Below are 20,810 nucleotides of genomic sequence, written 5' to 3'. Positions count from 1 at the left end.
TATATCTCTTTATGCCTCATTCTTGTGTGTGTTACTGCCGTACTCACATCTCTATACCTCCTTTTTACCTAATTTGTTTTCCCAGTATGTACTAATCGAAGTCCTTCAACTAGGCTGGAATACTCCCATGCACTCTTGGGCTTATTTACACAGTGCGGCCAAATGACAGTTATTACTGCAACTTGCAAAAAAAATAATTCATACTTTGCGTTTATTTTCTGTTTTGTGTTTTCTTCTTTTCTTTACTATGGAGGCAGTCATCTTACATGAGTGGCTGCACTGAGCTGTCAACAGCAGTTCCAGGGATTTGCTTTCATGCAAAACCTGAACATGATCAGTTATAAAATGACTCATTAAAGTGGTTATCCCATGAATGCGTTTCATACCAAAGGTCCAGAAATTCTGATAACTGTTTTACAGTCATTTGCAGTGTTTCTAGCATATACAAATACTTGTCTCATTTTTTTTTTCTCCTCTTGTTCTCTTCTTGTCCCCCTTGGTGCTGCAACTAATTTGTACGGCGGGCTCTGTGCAAAAACGGTCTCATGCATACTGTACGTACATATTGTGTGACATCCACATTATGCACTCCTTTACAAACCAATGAAAATATGATTAAATAAAACAAAGCCTGAGGCTACATTCATACGACCGTGAAAAGAAATGGCCATTAAAAACTGATCAACTGTCAGTTTTTCATGGCCATTTTGCATCCGTGTGTCTCTAAATAGTCATCCATTTCCAGTCTGTCCGTTTTTGATGGCCAATTGCATATCCGTTTTTCATGGCCGTTTAAAACGATCAAATTAAATCATCCGTTTTTTTGTTTTGTCCAAACCCCCTAAAAACACCACAGTACCAATGTAGATAGTACCACAATATCCCTGTAGATCGTGCCACAGTGCCCACTGTAGATAGTGCTCACATAGTGCCTACATATAAAGTGCCAGTGCCCTCATAGTGCTACAATGGCCATGTAGATAGCACCACAGTGTCTCCTGTAGATAGTATGAAGGGCAGAAGGAAAAACTGCTGTATTAACGGTACTGGCGCCGATACCGTAAATAAATTTTTCCTTCTCGGAGGAGTGTCGTCTCCCGTTATTTTCTTCAAATTCCCTATATGCCCTGTAAATAGTGTCAGCCCCATATAAAGCCACAGTGCCCAGGTAGATGGCACCAACCCTCACTTGTAGATAGCACCCCCACTATTGATAACACCACCACCCAAGTAGATAGCGCCACTGTAGCTCCGTGTAGGAGCGGAATACCTCTGGCAGGGGGTTTCCACTCCTAGAGGGAGCCCCTGGCGGCACTATCCATATATGGACAGTGATGCCAAGGGCTTCTCCAGTAGAGAAATTTCCTGGCCAGAGCGTCGGCCGGGGATTCCGCTCTAGCAGGGGATTCCGGAGGTAGCCACTGACATCACTGTCCATATATGGGCAGTGACGTCAAGGGCTTTCCCAAGACAGGGGATTCTGCTCATAGACTGATCCCCTGACGTATCTGTCCATATATGGACCGTGACGTCAGGAGAGCGGAGTCCCCTGCCAGAGCGGGCCAGGGATTCTGCTGCAGGAGTAACCCATTGACATCACTGTCCATATATGAATAGTGATGCTGGATTGCTTCTCCAGGAGCGCGATCCCCTGCCAGAGAGGTGTCTGACCGCCGGGGATTCCGCTCCTACAGGGATCTACGAAAACCTATTGGTACAGACAGGAAGCGATCTTGCTAATAAGTGTAACAAAGAAGCATGTCGTAAGCTAAGTTAAAGACAAGATCTTTAATAAAACCAAGTATTCCTTGGTGCATTGACCCTCAACATCTAATATAAAACCTATAAAGTATGGGGTGCAATTAACACGGCATGTATGGCAGAGAAAAAATCTTTATTGACACAAATCACAAATATTAAAAGATGAGTCATGCAAAGCATGGATAAAAACGTTCATCAATTGCAAGAGATGTATGTATAGAAAATGGGAACAATATGTAGTTATTTCGCTAGGGCAAACAGACTGATTAGTTGTATGGTCACGACAGTGGTACAGATAATGACATGTAAGATATAACAATATACATAGTGGTACTAGATTAGTAAAGGAGTCTATAATGATAAAGACACCGGCAGTCTGTTGCCAAACACCGTCCTATGATGCCACTTGAAAGCAGAAATTTGCAGGTAAGTATCACTCCAAGTGAGGGATCTACAGTGGCGGTATCTCTGGGGTATAGGGGGGGTTATTTTCAGACAGGGGGGGAGCTATCTACAAGATTGGAGTCCCTGGCCAAAGATCTTGCGATGCTCAGGCCGGGGACTCAATAGTTGAAAGTGACAGTGCTGTCAAGGGCTTCCCCGGGCTCCGCGCTCAAAGTAGCACTGTGTTTGGGGAATCCTCCGCTAGGATCCGTTTTTACTGGCCGTTACAAGGATTGTTTCCTAAAGAACAGCCAGTAAAAATTGATCCGTGGACTTTTATGGGAGCCGTGGGGCTGTCAAAACAGCCAAAAATAGGGCATGTTCTATTTTTTGACGGCCAGTGTTCACAGGCAGTTAAAAAAAAATGGCCGTGTGAGTACACCCATAGAACTCTATTGTTCTGAAAATGGCAGTGTGACGGCCGTTACAAAAAAATGGCTACTATGCAGTGAAAAGGGGATCGCTATACAGAGACCTGGCTGTGCGGAGTGTGACTGTGCATGTGTGTCCACCAGCACGCTGCTCATTAGAAGGATGTAGACATTGCTATACGCTTTGAACACCAAACAGCACCACACTATGTAAGTAAATATCAAAACTTACTGGATTGTTTGTTTTCTACAGCATGTAAATGGAAAACATGTTTTTATTATCTTTGCAATGAATGATTTTTTTCATGGTGGAACAACACTTTTAACTTCTATAGGAGGGTGTTGTGGCATTCTCTGCGTCAGAGGTCACTGTGGACCTGGTATCTACCTCAAGCTTATATAATAGTGGTGTAGACAAAGATAACAGAGTGAGTGTTTTTTCTTTAACTTTGCTTTTTAATTGGCACCATAGTAATCAGATCTTAGAGATGTGACCTTTTTGTTCCTTAAAACAACTACAAGGAAAAGAACCATGGATAAAACCATACGTTTTTCTTTCAATTGTTGCTTTCTTTGTCCTTTTTATTCTTCACATTTTTTCTGTTCTTGCTGTAATTGAGCATTGTTTTTCTTTTCTTCCAAAATTATAGTGTACATCTTGGCCTTATCACCTCTGCTCAAAACAACATATCTTAAAAAAGAAAAAAAAAAGTAAATAAATGTTTGGAATGAAATAATCACACCCACGCACAATACTTGTGGGGCTTAATGAGAAGCAGATGTATTCCACATTACAATGGCTGCATGCATTTGAGTCCATCTGGCAAATCCAAACAAAAAATATGTCAGCAAGAGAGGAACGTTAAACTTTGTGGTTCAGGAAGTTGAGTCACTAACATGAGTGTCATCATCTGCCCCAGTGGAGCTTATGATGTAATGTTCCTAAATCGGGCAAACACAAATAATAACCAGGTAATGTACATGAGATGGATAATACTTGTCTATCGTTTGGGTTTGTTCACATTATGTTTGTGATGTATGTTTCGCGTGTACGCCTGGAAAACTTCCGGCGTACACGCTAAACGTGTACATATAGTCAAATGAAGCCATCGGAGTCAAAAGGTATGAAATAACGTAGTAGACTACGCTATTCCATACAATGGAATTCAGTGAAAAAAGTATACTGCGTGAATTCGTTCTTATTTTTTAACATAAGAACCTGTGGGTGACCGATGCCATTGTATGGCATTCGTCACAGACATCCATTTAACGTATACAGTGGATATAAAAAGTATACACACCGCTGTTAAAATGCCAGGTTTTTGTCATGTCAAAATATCAGCACAAGATGATTAATTTCAGAACTTTTTCCACCTTTAATGTGACCCATAATCTGTAAAATTCCATTGAAAGACAAATTGAAATAATTTAGACCGGAAAAATAAAAATAACAACACTACAATATTGTGGTTGCAGAAGTGTGAACACCATCTTATAATTGGGGATGTGGTTGTGTTCAGAATTAGCCAATCACATTTAAACTCATGTTAAATAGTAGTCAGTACCCCGCTTGCATTATTTAAAGTCTGAGTAATTATTCTGAGTAACCCCATATAAAGTTCAGCTGTTCTATTAGGATTTTCCTGACATTTCCTTTGTTGCATGTGACCGCAAAAGCCATGGTCCGTAAAGAGCTTACAAAATATCAAGGGATCTGATTGTTGAAAGGCATCAGTCAGGGGAAGGGTACCAAAGAATTTCCAAGGCATTAGATATGCTATGGAACACAGTGAAGACGGTCATCAAGAAGTGGATTACATTGGGCACAACAGTGACATTACCAAGAAGTGGACGTTCCTCAAAACTTGATGAAAAGACAAGATGGAAATTGATCCAGGAGGCTACCAAGAGGCCTACAGCAACATGAAAGGAGCTGCAGGACTTTCTGACAAGGTACTGGTTGTGTAGTGCATGTGACAATAATCTCCCGTATTCTTCATATGTCTTCGCTGTGGGGTAGGGTGGCAAGACGAAGCCTTTTCTAACAAAGAAAAACATCCAAGCCCGGCTATGTTTTGCAAAGACCTACATCAAGTTTGCCAAAAGCAGGTGGAAAATGTGTTCTGGTCTGCTGAGACCAAGGTTGAACTTTTTGGCCATAATTCCAAAAGATATGTTTGATGCAAAGTCAACACTGCACATCACCAAAAGAACACCATACCCACAGTGAAGCATGGTGGAGGCAGCATTATGCTTTGGGGCTGTTTTTCTGCAGCTGGAACTGGGGCTTTAGTCAAGGTGAAGGGAATTATGAACAGTTCCAAATATCAGTTTTGGAATGGCCCAGCCAGAGCCCAGACCTGAATCTCATTGAAAATCTGTGGGGTGACCTTAAAGGGAACCTGTCACCAGCATTTCACCTATTAAACCGACTATACCTGGTGGTAGTGGGTGAAAAATCATTTCTATATAACCTATAATTATCTTCTTAGTCGGCTCTGTAGCTTTAGTATTCAGCTTTTTAGTGTTCCCACACCGTATGCTAATGAGCAGAAAAGAGTCAGATCTTCATTTGAAAAGAGTCATATCTTCATTCCTCAAGTCTTTCCAAGTTTACTTCGCCTCCTTACCTTTGATTGACAGCTCCTCGCCTTCCCCCAGCACACAAAATCCTGCACTTGTGCATTGATGTCCTCTTTTGGTGTATGCGCACAAAGGGACACCGCATAATTACGATAAAAGGCGCAAAACGTTTGCAGACCGATATTTACAGTCGGAAGAGGAGTTTAGGAGCGGGGATAACGGCAATGAACTTTTTATAGCAGCGGCCAGTGAGGGAGAAGTAAAGTTCAATAGGTGAAATGCTGGTGACAGGTTCCCTTTAAGAGGGCTGTATACAGGAGATGCCCTCGCAATTTGACAGAGCGCTTTTGCAAGGAAGAGTGGGCAACAATTGCCAAGTCAAGATGTGCCATGCTGATAGACTTCTACCCAAAAAGGCTGAATGCTATCAAAGTGAAAGTGTATTTCAACTAAGTATTAGTTTATGGGTGTGCATATTTATGCAAACACATTATTTTTATTTTTCCACCCTAAAATATTTGTTTGTTTTTCAATACAATTTTACAGATTATAGGTGACCTTAAGGGTGGAAAAAGTTCTGAAATTATTTATCTTGGACTGACTTTGTAACATGACATAAACCCCGGCATTTTAACAGGGGTGTGTAGACTTTTTACATCCACTGTATGTCGTGAGTGTTCATAACATATACGTTAAATAGATGCCTTGATATATTTTAGGTGACAAATGCCTAATGCCTCAATAGTCCCTTTTTCCCAAAAGTAGTGTGTCCTCCTGCACATCCATTATGGTAAGAACGTGAAAAAATATTAATCGCTTGAAATAAAGTCCTGATCTGAGGAGCATTCAGATGACATGAGGAACTGCAGGAAAGCTTAGTCACACACTTTAGCCACAGGATCATTCTTCTGAGATGCATGACTGCAGAAACTGCAGTTTGTCCTCCTGCAGTTGGTCAGTGCAGTTCGGATGTATATTTGTCTCATTTCGTGGTTCAAAACTGCCCTTGTTCGGACCGGTTACATTGAGGTAAAAATTGTTATACTTCATACTCCCTGGATGTATTTATCTCATTCCTTTTAAAGAGAACCTGTCACTGGGTCATATTAAGGGAACTGGTTAACTGAACTGAATAGCACGGTCTCCCAGATATGGCCCACTGTTGTCTTGGCGCTCTATATGTTAATATGCTGTAGTTAGCCAATGGGGTGGAGCTATCTTCCCTGCCTCTGATACTGACCAATCAGCGCAAGGCAGCTTAAAGAGGCTCTGTCACCAGATTTTGCAGCCCTTATCTGCTATTGCAGCAGATAGGCGCTGCAATGTAGATTACAGTAACGTTTTTATTTTTAAAAAACGAGCATTTTTGGCCAAGTTATGACCATTTTCGTATTTATGCAAATGAGGCTTGCAAAAGTACAACTGGGCGTGTTGAAAAGTAAAAGTACAACTGGGCGTGTATTATGTGCGTACATCGGGGCGTGTTTACTACTATTACTAGCTGGGCGTTGTGTATAGAAGTGTCATCCACTTCTCTTCACAACGCCCAGCTTCTGGCAGTGCAGCACTGTGACGTCACTCACAGGTCCTGCATCGTGTCGGCACCAGAGGCTACACTTGATTCTGCAGCAGCATCAGCATTTGCAGGTAAGTAGCTACATCGACTTACCTGCAAACGCTGATGCTGCTGCAGAATCATCTGTAGCCTCTGGTGCCGACACGATGCAGGACCTGTGAGTGACGTCACAGTGCTGCACTGCCAGAAGCTGGGCGTTGTGAAGAGAAGTGGATGACACTTCTATACACAACGCCCAGCTAGTAAAAGTAGTAAACACGCCCCGATGTACGCACATAATACACGCCCAGTTGTACTTTTACTTTTCAACACGCCCAGTTGTACTTTTGCAAGCCTCATTTGCATAACTACAAAAATGGTCATAACTTGGCCAAAAATGCTCGTTTTTTAAAAATAAAAACGTTACTGTAATCTACATTGCAGCGCCTATCTGCTGCAATAGCAGATAGGGGTTGCAAAATCTGGTGACAGAGCCTCTTTAAGTTTAGTTCACGCCCTGTTTGGCCAAAAAAAAAAAAAAAAAGGAGGAACTGGAATCAGAGAAACCGCACTATTCGGGTCAGTTAACCAGTCCAACTAACATGACCTGGTTGACAGGTTCTCTTGAACCTCTCTCTTTCATTTTACTCTGTTACTTATTGCAGTTATTTCATTCATTCTAGAATGGCACTTGACTGACTTTTCACTTTCTTCTTTATAGGCTGCATGTGCAACCTATTGGGACTTACCCATGAACCATGGCTAATCCTATTCGGAATGTCAACTTTACAGTAATGTACTAACTATTCTACAAACAAAATGTACAACACTTTGTAGACTTTCAAGTACAATGATCAGTAAAGTGGGAATGGGTAATAAGCGTGTGAAGAAAGCCAATTTGGCAAAAAGTGGTAAATCTTAATATTTTCATTTTTTTTCTGTCATTTTAAGAGCAAGGATATCTTTATAATCCTGGCCTTTTCAGTGATTTAGTTTGCTTTGATAATGTTGCATTGTTTAGAAAGTATGTCCTAGCAAAGTCCACACTGCTCAAATTAACCCTAGTTACGTTTTTGTAATTATTGTTGGAAGCAGTGTGGTCTGTTGGTGGTCTTAACTTGTACATGTAAATATTGATATTTTAGGGGTATTGTCTGATCAGCGTTAGATGTGATTGTCATATTTATTGGTCTGTGTTATGTTGGGTACAACAGAAGGTCAGGGTTAAAGTACAGAGATGAACTTGTGTGGAATGTATTGTTTTCTCATGTCTGACGTAATCACCCAGATATAAAACTCTCATTGCTGTACCGTCTGCTTGTGTTCATTCTTAGATTTGGGTCTTGTGCTCTCCATTCCCCCAGTTTTCTGTAACTGGCACATAAAACCATAGTGACCAGTACATCACCCCTTTCCCGTACCTCTGCCTTTTTAATTTCCGTACATGATCTTAAAGAAAGCTGTGTGGGTGGCGGGGTGCCTGTGGCCAGCATGCTCTACGTTTTGCTTTTCTAAATAGTCATGCTGTGGTTAAGCCTGAAGTGGGATTGGGAAACCGACCTGATATCTTTGAGACAGATTGTCTATGCTTTGTGCTGTAGGATCTATTCAAAGTGCAAATAACTTGTGTAATGTGCCAAAGTAAAAAAAAAAATAAAGAACAATTTTGCTTCGTTTTGTATTAGGAGGCTCCAAAAAGTTAGTTAGGAGGACTTGAAGTGATTACTTGTTACTTGACCCTATTAGTGTAGTTCGGGCTCTAGCCAAAACATACAATGTATGTAAGGGGAACACAACTCAGCTGGTGGATGTTATCAAGTGGTATTGACTGAAGATGCTAATAAAAATGGGCATGGCCCTTCCTATTTCGTGTCGGCATTCTGCCGATTTTCACATTGTCAGTGTTGCGCACTTATCTCTTCTATAGAACGATTTGCTTATGGGAAGTGGAACTGGTGTTGGCACTCTTCAGTTACTTGTCATTTTAGTGCATGTTCTGTTTTGTTTTTTCTCCATTAATTCGGTCTAGAACACATTCTTGCTACAGTTCGTCTACTCCTATAATAATTATTGGCCTTTTACATTTTTTACAACCTTAACTGTAGGGGCTCATACATTGAATTATAGTTCCGTACAACCGGAGTTGTATAAAGCTGTAAGACTGCACCCATGTGAGTGCATAGCCGTTACTGTACCTCTGTATGCCTCTTATTTCATATGAAGGTCTATAGTGTTTATTTTTGTTTTGTATTCAGTCAGGGTTCCATATGGACAGAGGTATTTTCCCCTAGAAGCATTCCTTTTAGGGACAAATATCTCCGTATGTCAATCGATAGAGCCTGTATGTCACCATACGGAGGCTGTTAAATTTCATACTAGGGAGCCGTGTGACCTCTGTATGCTGTTGTGCCGTCTCCGTACACGTGGCTCTGGCTTGTGGTTGAGTCTTAAAATGGAAAAATGTTCCCCTTCGTCCAGTAGGTATGCCACTTTATGTAAATTGAGCATAAAGTAAAACTCTAAGCTAAAAATGCAACTTTCTCCCAGAGTGGAGGTGCACATGAAAGTTTTCTTTGCTTAATCAGCGCCAATCTAGAGATCCACCATGGTTTTAAGGAGGTTACATATTTTAGCAGTGAATTGATTGTGTGTGTTCAGTGAAGGTACCAAGCAATAATGGTCATTACTCACTAGCCTGCACTGGATATAACTGCACACAGAGGGAGCTGTTTCTTGTAAAATTTCCTGGGCGAGTCATGACCGCTACTGCCCAGGACCGGAGTGTACAGGCAGACTGCAGGAATTATCTGCAAAAAGACTACAATAGATTTCCAGATTGTGGTGGATTAGGAAAGTATATGTTTAAGGGGTGAGCATTTTTACGTTAAAGGTTTTGCAGCAATTTTTTTTTTTTTATTACGACTTTGAAAATAGTTTACTGTATTACAAACATTCAACTTTTTTTGTGTATAAAGCTCTTTTATACCAACTCTACGGTTACAGACTACACTCTTCAATCTGCCCGTTCTTGCTAATCTACATGTATTAGATGTATTTAGTTATTTAAAACTGTGTAAAGCCTTTATTGTAAAACTAATATAAATCCCTTCTGATGTTACATTAAATAACAGTTTTACAGAAAACATTGAGGAAGTTTTTGCTTTGATGCATTATCATTTGGATTACCCAGTTTTCCCTACTTGGGCCGGAGTCAGATAAGAGTGTTTAGACCGTGATATACGGTCCGTATGTCGGCCGCATTTCCCGGACCGAACACACTGCAGGGAGCTGGGCTCCTAGCATCATAGTGATCTATGACGCTAGGTGTCCCTGCCTCTCCGCGGAACTACTGTCCCGTACATGATTACAGTATGGAACCGTTTTTCCGCAGCAAGGCAGTGACACCTAGCGTCATAGATCACTATAATGCTAGGAGCCCAGGAAAGGCGGCAGACATACGGACCGTATATCACGGACCGAACATGCTCGTGTGAATCCGGCCTTGGGCAAACCTTTTCCAGAGTAATCCTGAATTTACAAGAGCCCGGTTCACTTAGTGATTTATAGACTAGTGTATCCAAGCCAAAAAAAAAGGGCTATTCATCCCAGTTGTCTCCCTGTATGCAATTATTCTTCTGATATTAGAGGAAACGTATTTTCTTAACAGCCTGTAATTACATACTTTATGATGGATCATTGTCTGGATAGTGGTATTGGCCTTGCTTTTGAGGGAGTTATATAGATATATATATACATATATATATTTATGAATATGTTTAAGTAATTCCGTGTCTTATTTTTTTTTTTTTTTATCTATTTTTTTTTTTACAATTAAGTTTACGCAGAGCAAAAAAAGTGCTGCACCAATAAAATTAATGATAATGTCAACTTTATTTACAATTAAAGGGGTTGTCCAGGAATAAATGTCATTTATATTTTAACTAAATTGGACATATTTAGGTACATTTCTAATATGTCTTTTTACCTGTGGAAGCGTTACTGTGTTCTGATCTGCGGTCACCACACCGAGAGTAAATTTTTCATTTCCTGTGACGTTCCGTGTCTTTGCTAAGCCAGCACTTCTGGCTGAGAAAGGCACGGAGCGTCCAACTACATTTACAGGCAGTGGGCCGGGCGGATGTTTCATGAGCTCTTCAGAGTTTCGCCTCCTAAACATAGTCGCTACACAGCAGGAAGTACTGAATGTAGTCTCTGCTTGTACACGCCCCCTCCTCCTCCTATCTCGGAGTTCCCGCACTGCCTGCCATTCTCCTCTCACACGCTGCCGCTGGCGACGGCACGCCCCCCCCCCCCGTTGGTAAAAACAGTTATTACAGGGGTTATATATAAATACAGGGATGATGGGGGTTATATACAGGAGTGATGGGGCCATCATCCCTGAATATAACCCCCATCGTCCCTGTGCTTAACCCCCATCGTCCCTGTGCTTAACCCCCATCGTCCCTGTGCTTAACCCCCATCGTCCCTGTGCTTAACCCCCATCGTCCCTGTGCTTAACCCCCATCGTCCCTGTGCTTAACCCCCATCGTCCCTGTGCTTAACCCCCATCGTCCCTGTGCTTAACCCCCATCGTCCCTGTGCTTAACCCCCATCGTCCCTGTGCTTAACCCCCATCGTCCCTGTGCTTAACCCCCATCGTCCCTGTGCTTAACCCCCATCGTCCCTGTATTACCTCATCACCCTGGTGGATGATGATGTAATACACGGATGATGGGGGTTATATGCGGGGATGATGAAGTAATACACAGGGATGATGGGGGTTATACGCGGGGATGATGGGGGTTATACGCGGGGATGATGGGGGTTATACGCGGGGATGATGGTGGTTATACGCGGGGATGATGGGGGTTATACGCGGGGATGATGGGGTTATATCTTCCCTGTGTATAACCCCCCCCCCATCATCCCTGTGTATTACATAATCATTCCTGTTTATAACCCCATCACCCGTATGTTACCCCCAACATCCCTGTGTATTACCCCCACATTCCTGTATATAACCCCCACCTCCACCTGTGTGATTATTTCTGGGCGTTCGTGTAGGGAGCTGGGTGACTGTAATTGGAGCAGGGAATGACCTGTGGAAATAGAGGGGCATGGCAGTATGCAAATAGCTGAGATGCTGTGGAGGGAGGAAGCAAGGGATCATGGGTATGGTGGGTTACAAGACAGAAAATAGCCAGGACCAGAAGCAAGGGATGTAAACAAACCGCAAGAGCAGCAGTGACGATTGAGATCAATAAAGTATGTAGGGGGTTTTAGGCAAGGCAAACTATGGCAGGGGGACACTTTTTAGAAAATATTTTTTTCCTGGCCAACCTCTTTAACCAACACTTTTTTTTTTCATTAATCTTCAGTACTGTGTGTACCTTGATTTGTGTATAACCCATATGCAGGTACTGGGGAAGTGTTGAAAGTGATAGAAACAGAGCTTTTATACAGAACTAGATGTTAGATTTAGATGAGGAAGATTTACTGGATGTTGAAATTTGTACATGAACACATAGCTCCAAATCATCTTTTTCCCTTTACACATCGGCAGAGTTAGGCCCCATGCACATGATCGTAGCTTTTATACATAACAGATCCGTAATGACGGAAAAAAAATCTGCGGACACGTTAATTTCTGTAGGACACCTTTCCATATATATACGGATGTGTGTCAGGTCCATAGAAATGATCCGCAACACATAGAACATGTCCTATTCCTGGCCGCAATTGCAGCACAGACTCGCCCATAGAAGTCTATGGGCACGTGCAAAATTGGGGATGGCTACGGATGTGCATTAGTAGATGTCCACAACTGTGGAAGCGTTGCTACGAGATGGCAGGGGATTCCCCAAGAAAATGCCACCTGAGCAATCTTGTGGCCTTTAGCAAGGGGTTGGGACATGTTGGTGACATAATTTGTAGCCTCCCTTTTTTTTTTTTTTTGCGGATCCGTAATATGGATGTATTTGCGGACAGCGTGCCATCTATTCGGATGACTATGGATCCGTATTTGCGGACCGTAAAGAACACTACAGTTGTGCATATGAGGCGTTCAAGTGTAACTGTCTTTTCAGTTCTCTTGTTTGTACATGAGATATATTGCTATACCTGACCAACATGCACAGTCGAGTCACATTATTATGACCACCTCCTACTTTTGAAGTCTGCAGCGCGTAGCCCATGAAGCTGGGGATGTGTCGTGGGCTGGCATGATGGGTATATAAGATGTGATAGGCTGTCTGAACACACACCTATCACTTGTTCTTGCCATGATTAAAAGGGATGATTATTGGCTTTTGGGCCAATGGTGGCTTTATTTTTTTAAATGGCGCAATTTGAACTGTTTGCGTGCTGCTGTGGTGAAAGTGTATTCTGAGTGAACAAATGGCACTATTGGGAATAACCGATGTGGATACTGCGGAACACCACGTACCATTGATGTGAGGGGTGAACGTCCGCTACGAAGGTGCGCAATGGCCTAATGAAATGCTAGTGCATCAGCTCACTGTGAAAATCATCCAGGTGGCTACCAGACGTGTCTCTAAAACCACAGTTGAACTAACCCTACTGCGTATGGGGCTTTCTAAGCAGATGGATGGTCACTGTTCCTATGCTAACAAACGTGCATCGGAAATGAAGTCTTCAATTTGCACGGCAGTATCAGAATTGGACCACCGATGATTGTCAAAGGGTTGCCTTCTCCGATGACTCACGTTTTCTGCTTCATCGAACGGATGGACATTGGCGTGTCAGGCGAGAAACATCAGAGAACAAACACCCTGCAACCATTGCTGGAAAAACAAAAGCACGTGGCGGCAGCGTTTATGGTCTGGGGAATTTTTTTATGCCATTCTCTGGGCCCACTCCATGTGGAAGGCACTCTGAACCGATTTGGGTAGGAATCCGTTGCTGATCACGTCCACCCATACATGCTGTTTGCCTACCCTGGGGCAGATGGAATCTTCCAGCGACATGTCACACGGCTAGAAATCTCCGGTTAAAAGGGTACGAACAGGACTTCCAAGTACTTCCCTGACCCCCTATTCGCCAGACTTGAACCCAATGGAGCATTTTTGGGACCACCCCGATCGTCTTGTTCGCTCTATGGTACCCCCCCAACCACGCACCCTCCAGCAACTGTGGGATGCACTGCAGTCAGCATGGTTCCAAATACCTGAGACAACCTACCAACACCTTAAGTCATTTCCAGCCCGTCTAACTGTTGTCCGTGCTTCACACTGCGGTTAGCCTGGATATTCGCTCGTGGTCATGATAATGTGAATCGTCTGTGTATAACTTTTATCCTCCATTTATAACCAGTTTTTCCTCCTGCATGCTTTATTTCGAATTGTTAGTTTTCCCTAAACTCTGCTCCATAGTGGGTGGAGTCTAGCTGCTATCTCATATACATTGCACATAGAGAAAAGAGGAGCTCCTGCTCCACTATCTCACTGTAGTGCACTCTCAGAAGCAGCAGCCTAGAAGACATTGTACAGCATTACTGAGCAGTGTAGCTGAAAATCCAGCTCTGGAGTGAAAGTAGACTAGAAAAAGCAGCCTCTCTCTTTCAAGGTGTCTTGTCACTTGTATTCATTTATGGAGAAAAAAATAGAAATTACCATTATTTTAGGGCACCATGCACACGACCGTGCCCGTAATTATGTGCTCTCATTATAAAGTATGGTAGCACGGTCCGTAAAATAAACAAAAATAGGACGTCCTATTTTTTTGGGATAGTTTCTATGGCACGGACACCTTCTCGTAAGTATACGGGACGGTGTCAGTCGGCCATAGAAATGAATGGGTACATAATTATGAGCGATTTTTACGGTCGTGCGCATGGGGCCTAGGTTATTAAAGTTCTGTTTGCCTGGGGCTACCGCCAGAGGCAGCTAAGGAGCATACTGCATACATCTTATACTAGGAACTTAAAAAGGCTTAGGTTACGTGGTAACTTCAGTCTCGTGACATGAAGATGGCAAGTAACATCGCAAGTATTTATTGTGAATGTGGTCCCGTTACACACACAACTTAATGCGACGCTTGCAAAAAAATTGATTTTTGGTTTCAGATTATATGTGACTTTGTCTACAAAGACTTTAATGTAACTTGTGTGCAACTGCGCCTTATGTTTGACATGTCAGAACTTTTTGTCCTTTTTTTTTTTTTTTTTGTCTTTTGGATGTTGCAAAACCTAAATTGCATGCTACTAGCAGACAAATCACATCCTAAAACTGTGATAATAATGAGATGACTGCTGAGAAGTGATCTCTACAGAACAGGAAGTGTCTGTCTATTGTGAGACTCGGTTGCCAGAGTAAAAACTGCAAGATTTTATGTTTTGTTTTTTTTTTAATATAGATAATGACATATAAAATATATTTTTTTAAAAATCACCAAAAACTCAGACTAGATATGTTTTACAATAAAGCTTGATTTTAATGAAAAAATAATTTTCTGATCACACATTCCCTTTAACGCTCTGGCTGTGTGAAGGAAAGAAGGCAATTTGGAGTTTTTTTTTTCTATCCTAAAAACCAAGCTCTGACCCCTATATAGATATTCTAAAAAGAAATCTTAACTGAATGTTGGACCCAGATATGAAAGTGTTAAAAGTTGGACATTTTGTTTAAGATTATTGCCATTTGCTTTAAATAAATACAATATTAATTTGGTATTTGAAGTATTTACTGCAATAGTCATTGTATTGCCCAGTAGTGACATTAATCCATATTTCCTCGCTTTAAATGCTGACAAAGTTTGGAACAGTTACCGATTTTAAATTAAATGCAATATTTGAAGGATAGGCAAGAAAGTTAAAGTAGATAATGGTCTTTTATATCTCAATAAAAACCTGGTAAATTTCCAATCCACACTTATCAACCAAAGTTCATTAGTCTGTAGGATAGTGGTCTGGACACACCAAAGTTAAACATTCCATCTGTGAAAAGGAATTTTAACTTTTTTTATGTAAAGTAAACAGTATTATCTTAATTATGTCTTGCTTCCATTCATTGCTTTTATTCTTTAAAAAAAAAAAAGTATCAAACTACATGTTGACATAGAGAAAATAACTTTTTGCTTAATCTGAAACTTCAGTTGCAACTCCAGAATCCCATTCTCCATAACACACTTAAAAGGGGCATTCTGACCATAAACATTTATGGTGTATCAGTGGGGAAACAAAATCTCTGATGTGGTCTCACCTGTAGGACCCCCCACCTGTCGGGAGAGCAGGGGTCCCATGAAAGGGAGGAGTAGTAGGGAGTCGCTTGAGCATATGTGATTTTCTCTTCATTACAGCCTGTCTAGCACATATTTATGATAAGTCCTTGGGATACGCCTGAAATGTCTGTGGTGGAATATTGCGCTTAAAGAATATTTCCACCCCCAAAAAAATGTAATTCCTATATTAGTAAATCATATTTTTAGAAATTGGAAGTTTTAAAAAAAACAACAAAAACAGATATATTGATTTTTTTTCTATTCAGATATGGCTGCTTGTTTCTCACTTTTGAATTGGCTGCTAAGAAAATGACAACCGAAGTGACGGTTTTGTATCAAATTATTTTTATTTTTTTTTTGCTTTTACATTTTTAAGTGGATTTGACATTTAAGCTATGAAAATTATGACGGATCTGTTTTTGAACGGATTTGAAAGAATTCTGACCGATCACTTTGATAGGGTTTGTTTAGGCTCCGGTGTGTGTATATAGGTGTATATATAGGAGGCCAAGATTAGTGCTGCTAGACTATTCTTGCGATCAAAAATGCAGGGAACAATTACACAAAAAAAAGGAAAATGTTCAAGTTTCAACAGACTAAAGTTTTATGCCCAAAATCCCTCAATGCCCCCTATTTGTAAATTTTTAAAAAAAAAAATACTATTTGCAAATACATTAAATTATGCAAAAAGCATGAATCTTGTGAAATAACCCCCAAAGTACACACTTGTATTTGGATGTTTTCTACCTGGTTACATCCGCCGCAGGTCGTGTATGCACACTAAGACAGTCTCACTGGCATTCACAGTAAAAACACCCTTTGCTTGCCCAAGTTCATTATACCCTCGGCACGCAGCAGGTGCTGCTACACTGTGTTTACCACTACAAACAAGCCTGTACAAGAGAAAAGCCACATGAACTACCAATGAGTAACTTTTTCGAAAAATGGTGGGAGGTGACGCAGGGGGCTACTGGAAAATATCGTTTTGGACGAAAAGGATTGAAAAAACGAGATTGCATAGTAAAGGTATGTTCACACGGCTTATTTTTGGCCCTGAAAAACGGCTGAAAATACGGGGGCTGAAAGCCTCCAAACATCTGCCCATTGATTTCAATGGGAAAAAGGAAGTTCCTTTCCCACAAGGCGTTTTTTATGCGTACGTTTTTAAAAACGGCGCGTAAAAAAAAGCCCCGTAAAAAAGTTAATGTTACTCTTGAGACGTTTTTGGAGCCGTTTTTCATTGTCTCAATAGAAAAACATCTCCAAAGACGCCGCTAAAAACGCAAGTTGTTTAAAAAACGGCTGAAAATCAGAGGCTGGTTTCCTTTTTGAAAACCGCTCCGTGTTTTCAGCCGTTTTTTGTTAAGCGTGTGAACATAGCCTAACTATATTTGGACATGTGGCAGCATGTTGTAAGTAGTTAGAAAGGTAGTAGGCTTTTGAAAAAAAACTTTGATTCTGGTCTACTACTTTAAAGAGTGCCTCCTGTATTTATTTTTAGTTAGGCTATGTTCACACCGAGTTTTTTGCAGGAGGAAAATTCCTCCTACAAAAACTGCTCCAGACGTTTTTTGCACAGTGGTTTGACAAAAACTCGTCAAAACACTCGTCGAGGCGTTTTTTTCCTCTTTCTGACTGATTGAAATGGGGTTTTGGAGGAGGAAACCGCCTCAAGATGGGTCATGACGCTTCTTTTAACCGCGACGCGTTTTTTTTACTCGCGGTAAAAAAACTAGTCCAACTCCCATTGAAATCAATGGGAGGCATTTTCGGGCGGTTTTTGACGAGTTTTTCGGAGCGGTTTCCGCTCCAAAAAACTCTGTGTGAACAGGGCCTTAAAGAGTAATTGTTATAATAAAGGCCTGTTTTTATTATGTTAATTATTGATTATACATTCTCTTAAAATGTAATGTAAAACTTCTGCTTGATAACTGGTGGTTCTGACTTAAAAGCTTTAACATTACCTTGTCAAAATTGTATCTAATTATGAATAAATACCAGGCCATATCCTGATTGTGGCTGACTTTTTTTTTTTTTAGCGATCTGAAATGTCAATGCTTAAACATGACGTTTTTCCATATGTACACATACGTACATGCTATACATGATACCCGATATTAAACTCTCTTTTTAAATAAAATTTTCAAATGAAACATATGTGGAAAGTTTCTCAGCACTTACAAATATTTCTTCTATTTTGACGTCTGAGTAATTTAACTTTTTTCAAGCCTTTGAATCTTTTGCCGGTATGTGTGAAATGTCTATACGTTTTTGTAAGCGTCGCCTGGCAAATGGGATTTAAGAACTTGAATCTCAAGTGGAAATAACATGTCGCTTTGTACAGGTTCCCAGTATGTACTAGACTAAATTACTTCAAATGGCCAGCTATTTACACTAAGGAATTTTAAAACCTGTGTTTTAAGCTCCTATTATGAATAATTCATACTGTAAGATCTTGCCATTTAAAAATTCCGCTTCTGCTTTTCATTACTAGAATGTCTTGAGAAAGGAGGCTTCATTCTAGCCTATTACTCTTTATGCCATTTTACGGCTCGGCACTGCGTAGTTGAAGTTGGTATGCAGAACTAATTTATTTTGTTCATTTTAAGTATTCTCGGAATCTTATGCACATTAGCCACCTTTTCTGTGTTTTTGTTTGCAAAGTAGAAGACCAAGCTTGCAAAATATATTAAGCCGGCTATTGGTATTACATGGATACAAACAGGCACACAAACTGGACATATTAAAATCGCATGGGCCAACTTAGGGTGGTTTCCAAGTTCAAAAATAGAAAAAATATTACTTCAAGTTCGCACACCGCGTTTCCCCTGCGTTCGTTCGTTCGTTCGTTCGTTCGTTCGTTCGTTCGTTCGTTCGTTCGTTCGTTCATACAATTGATTGATTCCACGTCCAAATGTTGAAGGTGTTTGGAGATGCACCCAAAATAATCCTGAGTCGAGAGCAGGTATACAAGGCAATTGAAGTGAACAATAAGTGGTGTATCCAGCACTCAGTATAAAATATTTGGGCTTTATTCGGTCATTTTAAAACAGAAAGATTAAAATAAAAATCTCGGGACCACGCTTACGCGTTTCAGACCACTCAGGCCCGTAGTGGTCTGAAACGCATAAGCGTGGTCCCGGGATTTTTATTTTAATCTTTCTGTTTTAAAATGACCGAATAAAGACAAAATATTTTATACTGAGTGCTGGATACACCACTTATTGTTCACTTCAATTGCCTGGTTTCCAAGTACGTTAACACCCCCGTCTGAGCGGTTTGGTAGAAAATATTGAGATAAATGTATAATATTATTAAAGAGGACCTGTCACTAGGTCATTAGAAGTTGAATTGGTTAACTGACCTGTATAGCGCGGTCTCCCTTTTTTATTTTTATATTTTTCCTCCCGGATCCCCCCCCCCCCCCCACTTAGAAATCCCTCTTTAAAAGTGCTGCGCTTGTCCCCATTTAGTTTTAGTAAAAAAAAAAAAAAAAGTATGGATTTAAAGTAGGTTCATGGTGAAATAAAAATATTATGGTAATTTACACATATTCAATCTTTTATGTATTAGAATCAAGCAGAACAGTCAGAGGAAGCCATAAACTTATGAAGCTCAATTCCAATAGTCTAATAATCCTGCATCATATCCACCTTATTGATTATACATTTGCATATCCAGAAAATGAACGTCCATCTCCACCTAAAGTCTGGAAATTCAGGACTCACTCCAGATCATACTGACAGGTTTCATGTAGATGGTATCTGAGCTGCAAGACGTAAGGAACGCTACAGAACAGGAAATGAGAAAATCTATGCGGAAGATGGGCTGCTGGCTATGAATCTAAAGTCTGAGAGACTTAGGGGTCATTCACACGAGCGTGAAACTCGTCCGTGTGCTGTGCGTTGAAACAACGTACAGCATACGGCCCCATTGATTAATATAGGGCTATTCACACATCCGTTAGTTTTCACGCAGTGAGTGTCCGTTGCGTGAAACTCCCTTCATGTCTTATATTGGTGCATTTTCACGCACCTAGCCGCCCGTTGAAGTCAATGTTACCTGAATATCACGAACAGCACACGGATGCACATCTGTGTGCTGTCAGTGTTTTACGCATCAATTACATTGAAAAATAAAAAGTGCTTGTGAGTGCGTGAAAAAACACATGGCACTCGTAAAGTACATTGATGCAAAATGCAATGCACACGGACAGATTTTACGCGCGTAAATCTGTCATACTCGTGTGAATGTAGCCTTATTCTGTGCTAAAAAACGATTTATTGATCCTTCATATTTTTAAATACTAAGTCACATTTTTTGAAACTTTTTTTTAATGTAAACTATAGCTCAATGTGTGCAAAAATAAAATTGTGCTGAGCCCTTTTGAGGACTCTGCAGGTACTTTTACGCCTCACGGCAGGGCACGAAGACCACAGGAACTTCATGTGTGCTTCCATATGTTGGAGATTATCCCTACTAAATACAGTGTTCTATATGAAAGTCGACTGCGCTATTGATTCCGTCAAAACAACGGAACCCTGTCACAACAGTGGCAAACGGAAACCTTTAGCAACGTTTCCGTCACCATTGATATCCATGCTGTTGCAAACGGAAGCTTAGGTTTCAGTTTGCCTTTCTGTTGAAAGGTAAACCCGACAGAAACCTCTGACGGAGCCCCTCAATGGAAGGGCAACGGTGATGTGAACAGGCCCATTAACTGCTTGCCATCACAGGACGAGAATGCACATCCTGAGCGGCGGGTACTCCATACAGTAGGGCGAGCATTCTCGTTCTGTGTGACAGCCAGTGTCCACGCACGATCAGGAGCAGGGCAACGGTTGTAATACACAGCCGCA

General features: G+C 41.0%; 1 protein-coding gene across 1 annotated transcript in view; it reads left to right on the top strand.

Annotated features, from left to right (window-relative positions):
* Positions 1 to 20,810, top strand: part of BICC1 (BicC family RNA binding protein 1) — a 225,003-nt gene that overhangs the window by 165,020 nt on the left and 39,173 nt on the right. The window lies entirely within an intron of this gene.

This window comes from Rhinoderma darwinii, chromosome 11 (assembly GCF_050947455.1).
Source record: "Rhinoderma darwinii isolate aRhiDar2 chromosome 11, aRhiDar2.hap1, whole genome shotgun sequence".
NCBI classification, from domain to species: Eukaryota; Metazoa; Chordata; class Amphibia; order Anura; family Rhinodermatidae; genus Rhinoderma; species Rhinoderma darwinii.
Note: the sequence above shows the minus strand (reverse complement) of the source record. Positions and strands in the feature narration are given on the sequence as shown.